A 12,257-nucleotide genomic window follows, 5' to 3' on the forward strand; every position below is an offset into this window, starting at 1 on the left:
TTTAATGTAAACTAAAAAGTTTACATTAAACTTTTTAATGTAAACTAGTTTTAATTTATGATATTTAAAAAATTTAGAGACCCCACTCTGGTCAATATGGCAAAAACTCATCTCTACTAAAAATACAAAAATTATCCAGGTGTGGTGGCTTATGCCTATAATCCTGGAACTTTGGGAGGCCAAGACTGGAGGATCACTTGAGGCCTGGTGTTTGAGACTAGCCTGGTCCATATGGTGAAACCCCATCTCTACTAAAAATATAAGGATTAGTCCATTGTGGTGGTGTGTGCCTGTAGTCTCCACTACTTGGGAGCCTGAGGCAGGAGAATTGCTTGAACCTGGGAGGTGGAGGTTGCAGTGAGCTGAGATCGCAACAGTGCACTCCAGCCTGGCAACAGAGCAAGACTCCAACTCAAACAAACAAAATGTGAAGAGACTGACAATATTTACCTTTTAGGATGTCACTGAAAAATTAGTGAAAACTTTGAATAACGATTTATTTACAAATAAATTCAGTATGATTAATTTCAGGCGTGGTGAGGATCTTGGGGAATACTTCCTTTGCAAAGAAATAATTATTTGTAATTATCATATTTCTTAATCTCACGGATTTTGTATTACAGTAGTACCTGATTGTAGTTTGTGTTCTTCGGTAGTGTGTTTTCCCCAATGACATATTCTTCGATTAATTTATTTGCTTAGCAAACTTAAAGACAGAAGTCATAGTTAGCAGGAGTAAATTTTAGCTCAAACTATACCCATGACATTGTGAATTTTACATAGAAATTTACTGAGACTTATAAGGAGTTATTGTCTTTATAAAGCTTCCTATAAAGGGAGATGCTGAATCTGTCTTCATCACTGATTCTTCTTTTAGCTGTCCTCACCACCAGGAAGTTCTTTACTGTGTTTAATCAAATCCTTTAAATCACATGAACAACTGTAAAACAAACTAAAATTGGCCCAAGGAGGCCTGTGTGTGAGTTCCTAACTGCAGCCCAACTCTGCACTTAAACAAACTGAAAACCAAACTTAGAACAGATAGCTGAATCCCAGCCAATCACAGGCAGCCAGTTGTTCAAACCATGTTCAAATAAGACAGATGTGATCTATAACCAATTGGGCTATCTCTGTACCTCACTGCTGTTTTCTTTGTTATTTCCTTTTCTGTGGTTACAAATATAACCTACACATTTGGTGGGGTGGAACATTCTGAGCCATTTTTGGTCTGAACTGTTGCTCAATTCTAAAATCACAAAGGCCAATTAACATCTGTAAAACTAGATTTGTTGTAATTTCATCCTTTAACAGAACATACTTCCAATATGACTAATATTTAGGAAAACAACTTGAATTTTTGCTGTCTTTCTTCTCTGCAGACACATTTATAACTTTTAATTTTACTATATTTTGTGTGATTTAAAATTATATTTTTAAACTTTATAAGTCAAGGAAAATTTCTGGTCTATTTTTAAATATATGCTAGGGATTGTAGTTCATATTTATTATATGAGAATATGTTATGGATGAAAGACTTTTTTTTTTCATAGTAACTGGAAGCAGGGTGGTAGGTGGAGGTGGTAAAGCCAGTAAATTGGTGTGATATCTAAATGGGATGCTATTTTTAAAGAAATAATGAATGTGTGTATTTATTTATTAAATATTTGTTGAGTACATATTGTGTGCCAGGTATTGCACATACTTGAACTACCAAACAAGTTCTTGCCCAGTGAGTCTTTCAAGAACATACTTTCAAAAGCACATAATGGTTTATAACTAGTACATTAATTGTGGAAAAGTGATTGCTTCCACAATATTTAAAATATTTTGTGTTGTATAATTTAAACTTTCTCTTATGTTTTGTTTATAGTACTAAGTGTTCATGAACTACCCCTTTTATAGATAAAATAAAGGGACACTTCAGCCATATTCTTTTTTTTTTTGAGACGGAGTTTCGCTCTTGTTACCCAGGCTGGAGTGCAATGGCGCGATCTCGGCTCACCGCAACCTCCGCCTCCTGGGTTCAGGCAATTCTCCTGCCTCAGCCTCCTGAGTAGCTGGGATTACAGGCACGTGCCACCATGCCCAGCTAATTTTTTGTATTTTTAGTAGAGACAGGGTTTCACCATGTTGACCAGGATGGTCTCAATCTCTTGACCTCGTGATCCACCCGCCTCGGCCTCCCAAAGTGCTGGGATTACAGGCGTGAGCCACTGCGTCTGGCCTTCAGCCATATTCTTATCAGAATTGTCATAACTTCTGAATTATTGAAATAAGGCCTAGATTGTTGCTGTGGCTTTTCAACAGGGGTTCTTGTTTCTAGTCTTTACCATTTGCAATAAATTCTCTGCTTTGAAGTAAAATTATTTTCCTATATTGTTAAATTTGTTAAATCAATTTATGCTACTTCCCTATTTAAACACCCCATTGGTGTCCTATTTAAACATTGTTTTGAGTCATTTAATGAGCCGTAGGTGAAGAAACATGATTTTCTCTCTACACTGCATGAGTTCTTAGTTATGACAGACCTTTGTAATAAAAGACATTAATAAGAGAAAAACAGAAGTTTAATAAATAATGTATATACATCTATACATGTGAGACACTCAGGGAAAAATGAGGAGTTCTTTGGAGTAGATCTGTTATAGGTGGCTTTGACTTTGAGCTTAAATACCATGGTTCCCCGAAACAAAGAAAGAAGTATGGGGGAGAGACTCAGTTATGACAAGAAAAAAATTATGCCAAGAAAATCCTGATAAAAAGAACAAGGTTTACTATGAAGATTTTTGCTGATGACTTCCCCACTGATAAGAATTTCTAATGATTAAGTCATCCTTCTCTTCCTGGTACAGAGAGGGAGACACCCTTACAATTGAAGATTTCATTTATAGATATAAATTTTTCTTACAAAAGAATAACTTTGTTTTCAATTTCTCTTGTGTCTGCTGTTTCTCAAAATAATCAATTTTAATCTTTGTGACAAAAAGGCATTCTTAAGGTAGTATATTCTGGTCTCCTATATTTACATTAAGGTGGTGTGTCCTGAACTTCATCAATATGTTATAAATATTTTGAAGCCATCACATTTTGTTGTAACATATTTATAAAACAAAACCATTACAATATATATGAATGAAACAGGGAGTCTGATCAAGCTTTGTCACAACCAGTTTTTTAAAAGGAATGCAAATACCTGTTATTCTGCATTTATTAAAAGTTTTGAGATAGAGGTATAGAATTGTAATCAATCCAGAGAAGAGATGTGGGGAAAATCTCGAAATTTTAGAATAAAATCGAATTTTCTAACTATAGTTTTCTTGGCCCTAACTTTAGGAAAAACAAAATGAATGACTCTTTCTTCTTTTCTACAACCTCTTTCTGATTGCAGATGCTTCTTTATGGCTTCTTTTTAATCCTGCTCTGGATATATCTGTCACAGGGCAAACAATGAAGACACATGAGGAGAAGTAGAAAAGTAGTTGTGTGGACCATTCCCAGATGTTTTCAAAGGATAATCCTTTGTTATCTAGGGAAATAGATATGAGGGTGCTGAGTTGGAGAAGCCAGAGAGAACTGAATTATTCTAATGAGAAAGGAGTGGAAGCTTGGTAGTGATAGGGTTGAGGACACATTGCTTCAAAATATGATAGCTTGGCATTTGATAAAACAGCACGAGCAGAAAGTAGTCCTTAACTTTATCACTGTCTTTCTTCCCTGAAACAGGCCATAAAATAATTCTTTGACCTTCCTTGGGATAAATCCCTCATTTTGAGGTACCCTTCCTGTATCCAGAGGAAAAAGAGTGTCCTTATCGCTGAAGACACAGGGACACAGAGAAGAGTCTAAACAAACCAGCCTTGCTAAGTTGCCCACAATCTGTTTGCATTATGTTACCAGCAGTGAGTCTGAGCAGGGTTCACAGTCCTGGGTTCTTGCCTTCCTTGAAGAAAGAATTCAGTCAAGAGACAGAAGTAGATTTAAAGCAGAAGTGAAGGTTTATTGAAGCAAAGTATACACGGAAGGGATCAAGTGGGCACCTTGAAAGACTGAGTGCCCCGCCTGATTGTTGGCTCAGGTATCTTACAGAGTTATAATTTCCTGTCTCTTCTTAGTCTCCTCCGCTCATCCTTTGCCTTGGGCAGGCTATTGGCTAATCACAGCATAAGCAGTGACTTGCCAGCATCTGGGAGGGGCCGCATGTGCTATTTGTCAGTTGAAGTTATGTGTATGCTCTCTTAGGGTAATTTTCCTTTACCAGTCTAGCACCCACAGATGAAGTTTATATACCAGCCATACTCTACTGTTTTGCCCCTCATTGTCTATGTCTGGACATGTACCCAGAGGAAGGTCAAATGTTGCCATTTTGCCCCTTACTGTGCATGCCTGGACACATTTGCCATTTTTAAGTTCTTATCGGGAAGTTGTTGCCCAAAAGCTCAAAATATTTCCTGTTTGATAGGAAATTTTCCCCTCCCTGGTACCAATCAAGACCATTTCTCATTCCTGAGGAGACTGCCTGGCAGTTGCCCAACATTTGGGGCCATATCCTGCCCTACTCATATCTGCCTATCTACCTACTCTGACAATTACAGCATGCCCCTTTTGTCTAATTATACTTTTCCTCAACTATCCACTTCATTAAACTTAGACTAAAAGTACATATTTCCCTGTTTCTTTGGATCTTTACTTCTGAAGGCCCTCATGTCATATAAAACACATCTACATTAAATAGATGTGTGTTTTCCTCTTGTCTTTTTATTTTCTGTTTGTTTGTTTTGTTTTGTTTTTGAGTTTCTTTGGAGACAGGGTTTTACTCTGTCACTCAGGCTGGAGTGCAGTGGTGTAATCATGGCTCACTGTAGCCTTGACCTCTTAGGCTCAAGCAATCCTCGCACCACAGCCTCTCAAGTAGCTAGGATTACAGGCACACGCCATCACGCTTGGCTAATTGTAGACGGGGTCTTGCTACATTGACTAGGCTTGTCTTGAACTCCTGGCCTTAAGCAAACCTCTTGCCTTGACCTCCCAAAATGCTGAGATTATAGGCATCAGCCAGCATGCCTGGCCTTTTTTCTTGTTAATCTGTCTTATGTTATAGGGCCCTCAGCTATGAACCTTGCAATGTGTGAACAATCTTTTCTCTCATACAGTGCATAGATGGTAGGGGAGGCAGTTAGTTTGGAACCAAGGATGAAGAAGCTCTGGGGAGGAAGAGCTGATAAAAGGGTAGGGGTGACAAGTCATCTGATAATAACTTTGAGGAGGAAACAGAGATCTAATGAGGATTTTTAAATTAATGTTTGCCTTTTGGTGTCAGATGTATTCCTTTGTCTTCCTATAGAAAAATTGGAATTATTTGCTAACATTTCATAGACTTGGATGTACTTTTAGGGAATAGCTGAGTCTTTAAAGTGCGAACGAGAACAGATTGTCAACCGGGTTAACTTATTTACTTTAAGCCCAGTGTATTTCATGTTCAAATCTGAGTATGTGTGTATGTGCATGCGCACGAGCACATGTGCCCACGTGCTCGCACAGGGAAGAGTTCAAGAAGAATATAGATATCTTGTGGTTTGACCTTGCCTCTTCTATTCCCATAGATGTGTCTATTTTCAGTTCTTGGTGACCTAATAACTACAAATAGCCATGGACACAGAGACAATAAAGGTTACCTGTAAGCCTTTAAGCTTGGTGGATCATGATATACTAGTGTCAGTTGAAGAATGACAAGGTTCATAAATTTGTAAAGGAGAGCTTTATTTCTCATCAATGGTTACAGCCTGAAGGGTGGCCATTCTGATCAGCTGGGTAGCATGGCCTCTGGCCAGAAGCTAGAAGCAGACACTTTTGCGGGGCAGGCAAAGGGAACATGAATTTATGCCGAGCAGGGTGGCTAAATATGCAAATCCAATAAGCTATAGAAGGAATCATGAATGTTTATGAAATGAGAGACATTTATGTGCACAATTGAGCTTCATCTTCCTTCATGGGACCCATGTTCAAAAAATGGCAGGATTAGCATGACCCAAGGGTGGAGTTTCTGACCCTCTGACGTCAAAAGGTGAAGCAGAGGACACAAAACCCTTATTGTGCATTCTTTAAAGACTTGCAATCTTACTGAGCCTTAGAAAGGAAGGAGATCCTGCCATGTGCAACATGATGATCCTAGAGGACATTAGCTAAGTGAACTAAGCCCCAGAAAGAAAAGTACTCCATGATCTTCCTTACATGCAGCATCTTAAAAAAGGTTGAATACACAAAAACAGAGTAGAAAGGTAATTACCAGAGGCAGGGGGAGATCAGGAGTTGTAGATAAAAAGAAAGTTACAGTTTTGTCAGATGAATAAATCTAGAGGTCTGATGTACAGCATATGGACTATAGTTAATAGTATCTCTGACACAGGATGTTTCTCAGTCACTTTTGCCAGCTGGAATTGTCAAGCTGGTAACACCCAAACCCAGACCTTGCTCAGCCCCAGGCCTGCTGCAGGAGGCACGCTGCCCATTTGGGCAGCCAGGCCATACCTGGCTTGCACACTGGCTCAGCCCGTGACTGGCCCAGGAGTGCCCCAGCCTACCTGTGTTATAGCTCGTACCCATGTTCAGCAGTTCTCGTGTTCTTGTCTTGCATCCAAGAGGAATGAGGTTACATTGACAAGTGAAGGGTAAGAAGGGCAAAGAAGAGCTTTATTAAGTGACAGAACAGCTCTCAGCACAGAGGGGATGTGAGGGTGGTCCACCACATGAAGTCAGGTGGTCTCCCCTTCAGTGTGGTTGGGTCTGGGACTTTTATGGACTCAGAATGAGGGAGTGGTGATTGGTTTGTGCGTATGCAAAAAAGGTTAAAATAAAGGCACAACTCAAAGGTGGGCACGGAAGTATAAAAAACCAATTAGGAGAGGGGAGGTATATGTAAAATAGGTGATGGGTAGGGATCAATCAGAAGAAAGTGCACCAAATGGATAGAGAGGTTCTCAGTCCAGTCTGTGGATCTGACTTGTGGCTTGGCTTTCAGGCTTTAAACTGTCTTTGGCTTGAAGGTGAGGTTTCACTGGGGACCTGTCCCTGTCTGCCTAGGAACATGTCTGCCTCTTGTCGCTATCATCATTGTATTGTATACTAGAAATTTGCTAAGAGAGTAGATTTTTGGTGTTCTTACACTTCCCCCGCCCCCCCCCACACACTCCAATTAGGGAAGGGTGAGATGATGGATATGTTAATTGGCTTGACTGTAGTCATCATTTCAGCATGTGTATATAAGGTTAGATATGGGCAAAGAGGAATGAAGACAATGGTCCCCAGGGAAAGCCACTGTGCAGCAAGAATAAAGATAAATAACGAAGAGCAGGAGTTGTCCAAGGCTGTGGTGGTGGAGATGTGTGTGGGCTGATGAAAGGTATCTGTGACCAGGGGAACAGCATGAATTGGAGCAAAGAGGTAAGGATCGTTATGGTATGAGTTTAGGAAATGTCACCAGTCCAATACCACCAGAGTATTAAGAGGGAGCAAGGAAGAGGTAAAAATGAGAAAGACTAGAGCCAGATCATAGAGGGCCTCATTTGCTATTGAGCTTGGGCATTATCCAAAAGGTGATGAGAAGCCTTTGAAGGGTTTTGAGCAGGGCACGCTATGGCCAGACTTGCAGCGAGTGGAGGATAGATGGGGAGGTGGCAGGGCATTATCACAACCTATGGTTATCTCTTTCCAGATCTCAGCATTGATCTGGGTGATTCATTATGAAAAAATTACGTACATTATCTGGGGACTTTTGTGATTCCATTATTCTCCTTCTCATGTATAGGGCAAAGAGGCTGAGATCCACAGGCTGCGATCTTTAAACTCCCTTTGAACTTTGAGAATGGCGACTGGAAGATGACAATTCATGTTGTTCTCAGGAAAGGTAAAGAGAAGCTCACAACTTTGACCCAACCTTTGTTAGCTTATCCACAACTATGTATTCTGATAAAGTACATTCCAATGAGTGTATAGCTCACTAATCACAGCCCTTTCCGGTAGTAACACAATTAATATTGTTATATAATACACAAACACAATCACATGAACACAGGGAGTAGTAATATGAGACACAGGACAAAGTAGTGTCATTGAGAAAGCAGAAAAATAATTTGCCATTGAGACTAGAATGCATACACAAAATCTCATTTTTCTCTTGCCTTCACAAGGTTCACCAATCAGGCACCTTGTAGGTGCTTTCTGGACTAAATGGTACCTATTTAAAAAAATTTATTTTCTTAAAACTTAAGTCATGTATGAAAATGTCTTCATTGAAAAAACTCAATGCAAGAGCATGTAGAAACAAAAGGACAGTTCCTACTCCTTCCTCATTTCCAGCCCCCGTCGTATTTTCAGAGAAAACTACTGATGACAATTGGCTTTTAGACATTTCCTACTGTGTGTAAATAATATTTATATACACATAGACACATGGACTTTACATAATGAAGAAATACTGTATTATTTTGTTACTTACTTTTTTCATTAAACAATGTATTTTGAGAAGAGTTCCATGTCAGTATATATAGGTTGATCTCATATATTTTACTGTATATTATTTTATACTATCATAGATATTTCAATTGTTTCCAGTTTTCCATGATTACAGATGAGCCTGCAACGACTGTCCTTGTTCATCCATCTTTGTGCGTTTATGCAAAAATATCTATATAGTAGATTCCTAGAAGTAATTATTTCTTTTTTCAATATTAAGTTATGAAGACTCTAGTTTGGAATCAGTGAAGTGTTTTGCTTTTAGTTGTTGAGCAGGTAGCTGTGACTCCCGCATTTGAACCTCCATCTCACAGGGCTGGTGTCCACCACTGTGAATGAATGGTGGCTGTACTAGGTAAATGCCAGAGGCAGTCAGTTATCTGAAAGCTGCTCCAGAGAGTAATGAATGAATTTTGTGTCCAAGGAGGTATTAAAGGGGAGGCTAGATGTTGTAAAGAGAACACAAATACCAACCAAGGGCTAAATTAGATTTTCATACTCCCTCTGAATCTTGAGAATCGTGGCTGGAACATGGCAATACATATTGTTTTCAGAGAAGGTAAAGAGAAGGGTCTTGAATTGGAGGTTCTTCGGCTGAAATCTGCCCTCACTGAGTTTTCTTCAGCCCATCTAAGACTTATAAATCTGTTTTTTTTAAAGCTGTTGCTAAACATTAAAAATCCAAAAATAACAGATGAAAATATCAATACAATACTTCTCTAAAAAGTTTAGAAAATCTGGTTGGCCTGGGCCTGCAGATATCTTTGTGGAAGTAAAGAATGATTTATCTATATCTTATGTGCCAACAGAATGATTAATCTACAATCTGTCTGCTTTACTGACTTGTTTTCAGTCTAGTCCCCAAAAGCATCTGGGTTTGGATGTCTTGTATGTGGCCAAAGCCTATCGGAGCTTAAGGATTTTCTTAATACATTAAAAAGGCAGATATATAACATGAGTCAGTTCTTAGCTATGAAACTCATTTGATGATTAGTTGAGTAGGATGGTGATGAATCTAAGACATATTAGTAAACCAAATACCTGAATATGACATTGTCTTATTTCAGAGAGGGGAAATTAACAAATGTAGTCCTCAAGGCTCTGGTTATATCCTTCTTTTATTATAACATAAGAAAAGGTAATCAGTGAAGCTATCTGCATGTTATTCTAAGGAGAGGGCAGTTGAAGGCACCTAGATCACTACAGTTCAATCAATGTAAGATGTAAATTTTAAATATATGCATAGCAATTTCAGCTATCATTTCCTTGTGGCTTAATTTAATATTCATTTTGCCCTCAAGTACTTTTTACTGAAAAGCCATATTATGACACTGCATCCAGATATACCTTTGTTAATTATCAAAGTAGTATAGTCATCAAAGTAATATAAAAACCAGACTGTGGTTTTATGTCCTTAAAGAGATTGGTAGATACAGAACAAGGTGCCATGTTCAAGGGTCTGCCTTTTGATCGGTGTAGCTGCCCAGTAAGGCCCAGATCCCTGCTGAGTCTTTAGTATGAGAATCTCCCTTACCACTAGAGGCATCGTTTTGCTTTCCAGCCTCATTTCTAGCCTTTTCCCTCCCAATTCTATTTGAAACCACAAAGGATTTTCCCCATTTCTTCCAATGTGCAATGCTTTTTCTTATCTCCAGAACTTTGCAGATAGGGGCCTCTCAGTAGGGAGCACTCTTCCCACCCCTTCCCCTTCCATTTGGCTCTTTTTATTCATTACCACTTGAGAAAGACTACTTTTTATCATACCCTGCCAACTTTGCTAATTTTCTATTAAATCTGTTTTCCTAAACTTATGGTTTGAAATGACATTTTATTGAATGTGTATTTTTTATTTTAATTGAGATTGAAATTTCAAAAATATGTTTGTTTCATGTTTTTTTTTCTCTGACAATTTTTTGTTTAAATCCTTTGGTATTTTCGTCCTGTCTCCTCTTCCTCATAATTCTTTCACATAGATTTTGGAATTGTCCTGTTGATGGGCATTTGCTGGGTTTACTAACTCCTTGCAACTCCTTTTTCTATACCCCTGCACATTACTTGCTCCTCGTTTCCTCTTCTACATTTCTAATGATTCCTTCTTAATTCTCTTTTTTCTCTTTCCCAACCAGGGTTCCTTTCCTATTTTCTTTTGGTTCTACACCCTCTCCCTGGCTGGCTTCATCCATGTCTATGGCTCCAATGGCTATTTTTAACCATACTAATCTGAAATCTCTCTCTTCTGCCTTCCAGATTCAGATATCCAATTTCTTTGGGGGCATCTTCACAAGCATCTCACGTTCAGCTCATCCTAACTTTTCATCTCTGTTTTGTACTCAAGACCTAGTCCTTTGAGATTACTTAGTTCAGTCAAAAGAGTTATGGTATACTCAGTTTCCCAATGTAAACAGTAATGTTTTCCTTGATTCTACCATTCCATTTACCCTGCACATTCAGGTAGACACTTGTCTATCCTCCACACTACTGCCAGAGTTCTCTTCCTACAAAATTCAAGATCTCCGTGGTAGACATCAGAAGTTACAAACTCATCATGACACGTAAGGCCCTTTACGGTCTGACCTAGCTTCCTGTTCATCCTTTTCTACCACTTGCTGTTTATATCCTTTACTCTTAGCACTGAACTTGTTTTATCATGTCTTTGAAGAATGTGTTCCTTCTGCTTAGAATACTCTTTTTCATCTTCTCCTGCATATTCTTCATAGTCCAGATCAAATGGCAGCTCCTCTGGGAAGCCTTTCTTGAGATGCCAGGACAAATTTCTCTGCTCTCTACATTAGTCCCTTCACATCTCCTTTATGATTTTGGTTAAATTTTTACACACACACACACGTAATACTACTCTTTATGAACATTATGAAGTGGGTAATACTCTTTGTAGATATGATTACATGCATTGTGCCCATTTTATATACATATGCATGTATAGTATATACATAAACATATATCATGCACATTTTATATACATACATGCATGTTTGTGTGTATTAGATACACATAAGTCAATAAAATGGGCACAATGCATTTAATTATATTTATGAAGAGTATTGCCTACTTCACATATGAAAAATATTACATAAGTAGTGACATAAGTATGTCCTTTGGCTCTCAATTCTCTCATGTGCTGTTTAGAGAATATAATAGACAAATAGTTCTTGGAAAGAACCTTGTATTGCAGAGTATGAGGCTTTGCTTTGCCTCTATATTACCTCAAAGTTTCAATTTCTTCATTATAAAATAAGGCAGAGTGACATTAACAGAAGAAATGCCATATAAATTAGTAGGCAAATATTTGTAAAAGATTCAAATGTGACACTATACAAATATAAGAAAGAGAATCAACACTAATGAGTTCCTATGACTACAATGCTGTATCTATTATTTTTATCAGTTTAGTTTTTATTTTTTAGATTCAGGGTCTTGCTGTTACCCAGGCTGTAGTGTACACTGGCATGATCATAGCTCACTGTAACCCTGAACTCCTCCTGGGCTCAAGCAATCCTCCCTCCTCAGCCTCCCAAGTAGCTAGGACTACAGGTGCATGCCACCACACCTAGTGTATCAGTTCATTTGTAACCAAGTAGCTTCGGTTCAAACGGCATTTTAATACTTTGTTTTCTTTCCTCCTTTCTCCCCAATTTGAAGATACACCTTGAAGAAATCCAGCCTCAGAATGTGCTGTGAACCTCCACTCCCTTTCTTTTCCCATTCTATGCTCCCATGCCTTACGTACATTT

This window comes from Sapajus apella, unplaced genomic scaffold (genome assembly GCF_009761245.1).
Source record: "Sapajus apella isolate SASKATOON/1434 unplaced genomic scaffold, GSC_monkey_1.0 scaffold25, whole genome shotgun sequence".
NCBI classification, from domain to species: domain Eukaryota; kingdom Metazoa; phylum Chordata; class Mammalia; order Primates; family Cebidae; genus Sapajus; species Sapajus apella.